Consider the following 6,263-nt stretch of genomic DNA (forward strand, 5'->3'; position numbering starts at 1 on the left):
TTGTGGAAAGGAAAAGGGAAGAGTTTGCACAAAGACAACATTGAACATACATGCATTCGGGCATAAATTGCCGGCTTGAATGGCAATCGTTCACTTGTTTTCTGAACACAGCAGCTATGGCTAGGTTAACGAGACATCAACGACAACAAGCCATTGGACGTCTAAACGCTGGTCAACGTGCTCGAGGTTCAAATACTCCATTGATACTTAAAATGTCATTTCCAATATTACGGCGTTTCTTTTGCCTTTCAGCATAGTTCCTTCAAGTCAAATCCATATTTAATGCAAACACCGCCAGGCCACCGTCCGCATGTCGTCTTGGGGTGAGGAAACATCAGCTATATATATATATATATATATAAGATCCTAGATCTCTGCGGACAAGGAGCGACCTAGATCTGGAGCGGTGTAACCCGAAACATAGAGAAGGCTGAGCTATGTCTTTCGCGTGTATACAAGCATGTAAATTCATATCGACAATATAAACCCTGATAAGGCGGGTTTAGCGTCCATTGCACTTTGAACAGAGACTCGACCTGATCGAAAGTCGATAAATCAATCAAGATTAATGTAAATTTGTGAACGCTGCGTGTCACAGGCTGAAACAGGTGAATAAAAAAATATGCTTATTTGGCGTAAGTTTGTAATGACAGTTTGTATGACACCCAATTACATTTTTTTCTTGGTGGAATGAATCCAATGTCATGTCTGTGGTATTAATGTGATTAAACATATTTTGATACGATTGTGTTCCTCAGTTCACTCGGTGGCTTATTGTGAGTGAATGTTGTTTTATGCAGCAGTAAGTAAAAGTCACTTTATATGCAATCTGGTTAATCAATCAAAACCAGGACGTAAGACAAATGGCTGAACCAAGCGTCTGTAACATACAATCAAACAGATTAGATATTATGGCCATTTTAAGGAGTAACTTACATTCCTACCATGTAGGGGTGTGTGTGTGTGTGTGTGTGGGGTGTGTGTGTGTGTGTGTGTGAGTGTTATTCTAGTAGCCTAATGGTTAAAGCGTTCGCTCGTCTCGCTGAAGACCTGGGTTCGATTTCCCACATGGGTACAATATGTGAAGCCAATTTCTGGCGTGTTCCACCGTGATATTGCTGGAATATTGCTAAAGGCGGAGTAAAATTAAACTCACTCACCCACTCTGCGGCTACTACTACTGCTGCTGCTGCTGCATCTACTATTTACCATTTATACTAAAAAGCTGTGTAAAACCATATTCACCCACTCACTCACTATTAAGCATAGATGGCAGCTGCCTGCATGTAGAAGGGAATGCACGGGGATACACTGGTCAGCAAACATATCCCCCTGATAAATTTTCAATTCTATGTTGCAGCAGCGAATGGGTACCCGATAGGTTAAGTATGACGAATTAAGCAATATTCTAGCAAGCTTATACATTGTTAACATTAAAAAGGAGTCGAATGAGGGAACGCAATAGCCACATCATATGGTGTCCCCCGCCGTGATATTGCTGTAATATTGTTAAAAGTTGCGCAAAACCCGATTCATTCACTCACTCACTCATAAATTTCATCAATGTGACTTGATCAGTAATTATGTTACAGTTGAAACCCGTTAATCCATACCATTACGCATTAAATTCATATGTCCGGATTAACGAGGCAAACATCAGTCTTTAAAATGTAGTCTCCAAATCGCAGGTACATGTCAGTTTGACCAAAACGTGTAGTGTTCACTTGTTTAACCCGATTAGTGCGATGAAGTCAGTTCCTCTCTACATGGTCTGTTTTACCTGTGTGGGCCCAGGGTTTAGCAGGTGCCCGGTATACACATCAAGTACCGCACACCGACCTGGCACCTCTCTGTGTGTGTGTGTGTGTGTGTGTGTGTGTGTGTGTGTGTGTGTGTGTGTGTGTGTGTGTGTGTGTGTGTGTGTGTGTGTGTGTGTGTGTGTGAGAGAGAGAGAGAGAGAGTGTGTGAGAGTGTGTGTGTGTGTGTGTGTGTGTGAGAGTGAGCGACAGGCATGGTTACATTGTGTAGTTTGGTTACAACGTGCTTACAAACTGTGTGCTATATAACAGACCTATCAGTATATCTTAGAAGCTTCTTATTGGTGTTTCCTATGTCCTAACGAATTGGGTATATACGACATACGTGGTAATGAGTGAGTGAGTGAGTTAAGTGTTACGCCGCACTCAGCAATATTCTACCGATCTGGCGGCGGTCTGGAAATAATCGAGTCTGGATCAGACAAGCCTGTGATCAACAGCATGAGCATCGATCTGCGCAGTTGGGAACCGATGACATGTGTCAACCAAGCCAGCGAGCCTGACCATCCGATCCCGTTAGTCGCCTCTTACGACAAGCAGTCGTACAGTAGTAGTAGTAGTAGCAGTAGTAGTAGTAGTAGTAGTAGTAGTAGTAGTAGTTGTAGTAGTAGTAGTAGCAGTAGTTGTAGTAGTAGTAGTAACAGCAGGCAGTAGTAGTAGCGTAGTAGCAGCAGTAGTAGTAGCAGTAGTAGTAGTAGTAGCAGTAGTGTAGTAGTGTAGTAGTAGTAGTAGCAGCAGTAGTAGTAGTAGTAGTAGTAGTAGTGTAGCAGCAGCAACAGCAGTAGCAGCAAATTAGTAGTAGCAGTAGTAGCAGTAGTAGTAGTAGTAGTATAGCAGTAGCAGTGCAGTGGTAGCAGTAGTAGCAGCAGCAGTAGTAATAGGTTAAATGAACGTGCATGCCAAATACTTGCTTTGGTAGCTGTTGTCTGGCTTCAGTCAGGTACAAATACTGGCTTCAGTGATTGTGGGATTGTCAAATACTGGGTTGTCAAATGCTGGATGAAGTGGTTGTCAAATACAGGTCCTCAGTGACTGGTTGTCAAATGGTAAAATACTGGATGAAGTGAGAGGTTGTTAAATACTGGATGAAGTCAAAATGTGAATACAGTGGTAGTGGTTGTCAAATAGTGGATAAAGTGGCAGTGGCAGCAGTGAGAGGTTGTCAAATACTGGGTGAAGTCAGAGGTTGTTAAATACGTCCTTTTGAAATGGAGGTTAGTGCAGTCACTGGATGAAGTGTGGGTTGTCAAATACCCTGGTGCAGTCAAGTGTTGTTAATACAGTGGACTTTGTCAAATACTGGATAAAGTTAGAGGTTGTCAAAATGCTGGATGAAGTGAAGGTTGTTAAATACAGGTCCTCTCAGTGTTGTTAAATACGGTCCCTCAGTGACTGGTTGTCAAATACTGGATGCGGTTGTTAAATACGGTCAAATGCTGGATGAAGTGGTTGTTAAATACTGGTCTGCAGTGACTGGTTGTCAAATACTGGGTGCAGTCAATGTGACTGGTTGTCAAATACTGGAACGTGGTTGTCAAATACTGGGTGCAGTGAGATGTGTCTGTAAACTGGGTGTTAAATACTGGTGCACCTGAATGTGAATGTATCAAATACTGGGTGCAGTACAATGTGAGTGATGTGGTTGTTAAATACTGGGTGCAGTCAATGTGAAATACTGGTTGTCAAATCCTGGGTGCAGTGAATGTGAATGTGGTTGTCAAGCACTGACTTCAGATACTGTGGTGTTTCAAAAGGCCTTTTCAACAGATCTTTGCCTGGAACAGCATGTGTGGGTTATGAGATGCCAGGTACTAAATATAACCGCATCACCTAGTGCTGTACAACACGCTAAACCTATAGCACCGGGTCTGATGAATGCAACATACTGCCGTGTAAGGGTACCTCTGATGGGGAAGCACTGTACATTTTACGAATGCTTTTCACAATGCCCGGTCAACGTTCATTACATTTTCACAGCATTGAAGTCATGGTGTTGTCTTACGTTCAAATCAAGTTGCATAAAAATCACACACATTTTCATGTAGGGCAAACTTGTATATGAAACATAAAGTATGGGATACCTGCGCATAATAGTTTGAGTCGCCGTGGTGATCTGTTTTGACTAGACATTACAAAGAGGAGGAGAAGAGAAGAGGGGGAATCCCTCGGGTTTTTTTCAGATTTACTGTGGACAAACAAATTGGGGTGGGGATGGGTGGGGGTGGGGTGTTTGTTTTTTGTGAGTGTGTGAGTTTGAACTGTATGTCCCTTATGCCAGAGCGACATACCTAGAAATATAGCCGTGGCCCATCTGTGGGATATAAACTCCACGATAATTGATTCTTAGTGCTGGGCCATCTGTGTGCCCCACCCCCATCCGTCACACAGAGTGTGCACTACACAACAGGGATAGGTGAAACGACATCCTTAAAACAACTTATCAAGAAACCTGTGACATTTATCCTGACTTGAAATACACTGGAGTCAGGACAGACCAGCAGTGGGAGGAAGGGTCAAATCAGAGCACACCTGCATAAAATGTGTGGAGTCATATACATTAATCAAGTCAAATATGGGTTTTGGTAGTGAAATGAGGAAAGATATTCTGTCTCACAGTCCCTGAACCACATTATTTTCCCTACTGCCTAGCACTATCTGCAGTGCTAGAGCTCTAAATAAAGCAAGTCTAGATTTCCTCAGGTTCAATCTCTGGTCTCCCTGGGGCTTCTTTTCAATTTAAATGGGCTTGTTTTATATACTATCAAAAGTATATATATTCAGAGACTAAGCGTTAGTCTAAGGAAAGAGTGCTGTAATAGTAAATTTGGAAAATGTTTCTTAAATTATGAGTTATGAAAATATGTTGGAAATTTGAGCCTCAGTCAGTAAACACACATAAACTTTAATTTTCGTTGAATTATTTTTAAAACTTGCAGTTCCTTAAATTAGATGAATTATTTCGCACTTGCATGTCTTCACGCACACCCAGATGACACACTGAAATCGGTTAAAGTTTACGTAAATCCGAGAACTTTCAATCCTACTGTTATTTCAAATAATAAGCAAGTTCGGTTATCAGAGACAGAAGAATATAAAAAGGAAAGCTTTTTATTGAAAACGGCGCTTCTTTGGATCGTGACCCGTGTTGATCCGGGTTAGAACTGGTCTTCAGTAACCCATTCTTGTCGTAAGAGGCGACTAACGGGATCGGGTGGTCAGGCTCGCTGGCTTGGTTCATACATGTCATCGTATCCCAATTGCGTAGATCGATGCTCATGATGTTGATCATTGGATTGTCCAGACTCGATTATTTACAGACCGCCGCCATATAGCTGGAATATTGCTGAGTGTGGAGTTAAACTAAACCCTTTGGATCGTAAACATGAGGAACAGACCAGGTCAAGGGGCGCAACTCTTTCCGGCATATGTACATGTGTAAACGGCATTTAGACAGAGGTCATTATGAGCCATTGGGCCAATAGTATGTCCGAATCCTTGAACTCAGTGTGGAGTGAGTGAGTTTGGTTTTACACCGCATTTAGCAATATTCCAGCAATATCACTTGGGTCACCAGCTTTACACATTGTACCCATGTGGGGAATCGAACCCGGGTCTTCGGCGTGACGAGCGGACGCTTTAACCATCAGGCTACCCCACCGCCCGGACTCAGTGTGGAAGTCGATGTGGGTTAAAACATGAGTTAAAACGAAGGCGTGGAGTCATCCTGTAATAATGCAATCGATGTAATAATAGATAGATGCTGACCCCAGCTGCCTTCAGCAGCTTTCCATAATGATGACCATGTCTTTCTTGGAACTATCGGAAACCGTTTGCAAACCTAAAAACTGAGTTAAATGCCTGCTACGAGTTGGGTGCAGGTAGACCATGTACTGCTTCTGCCGCCACTACTACTACTACTACTACTACTACTACTACTACTACTACTACTACTACTACTACTACTACTACTACTACTACTACTGCAACTACAACTACAACTACAACTACAACTACAACTACAACTACAACTACAACTACTACTACTACTACTACTACTACTCCTGCTACTGCTGTTACCTGGTTGACGCATCTTTTGGTATCCTGATTGCGTAGATCGATGCTCATGATGTTGATCATTGGATTATCAGGTTCAGCCTTGATTATTTACAGATCGACGCCGTATACCTTGAATATTGCTGAGTGTGGCGTTAAACAACAAACTGACAAACAAGATACTGCTGCTGCTTCAGTTTCTACTAATGCCGTGTCCACTACTACTGGTGCGGCTGGTACTACTACATCAACTACAACTATTACTCCTATTATAACAACCACTATTATCACTGCTACTGCCTCTGTTACTACTAAGACTTCTTCCACTACATACGTACTTGCTGAAAAGGTTAACGTTTATATTCTCCATAACTGCGGACTTTCAACTCACAA

The sequence above is a fragment of the Haliotis rubra genome, unplaced genomic scaffold, assembly GCF_003918875.1.
Source record: "Haliotis rubra isolate DU_JTF1 unplaced genomic scaffold, ASM391887v1 Scf602, whole genome shotgun sequence".
Classification (NCBI taxonomy): Eukaryota; Metazoa; Mollusca; class Gastropoda; order Lepetellida; family Haliotidae; genus Haliotis; species Haliotis rubra.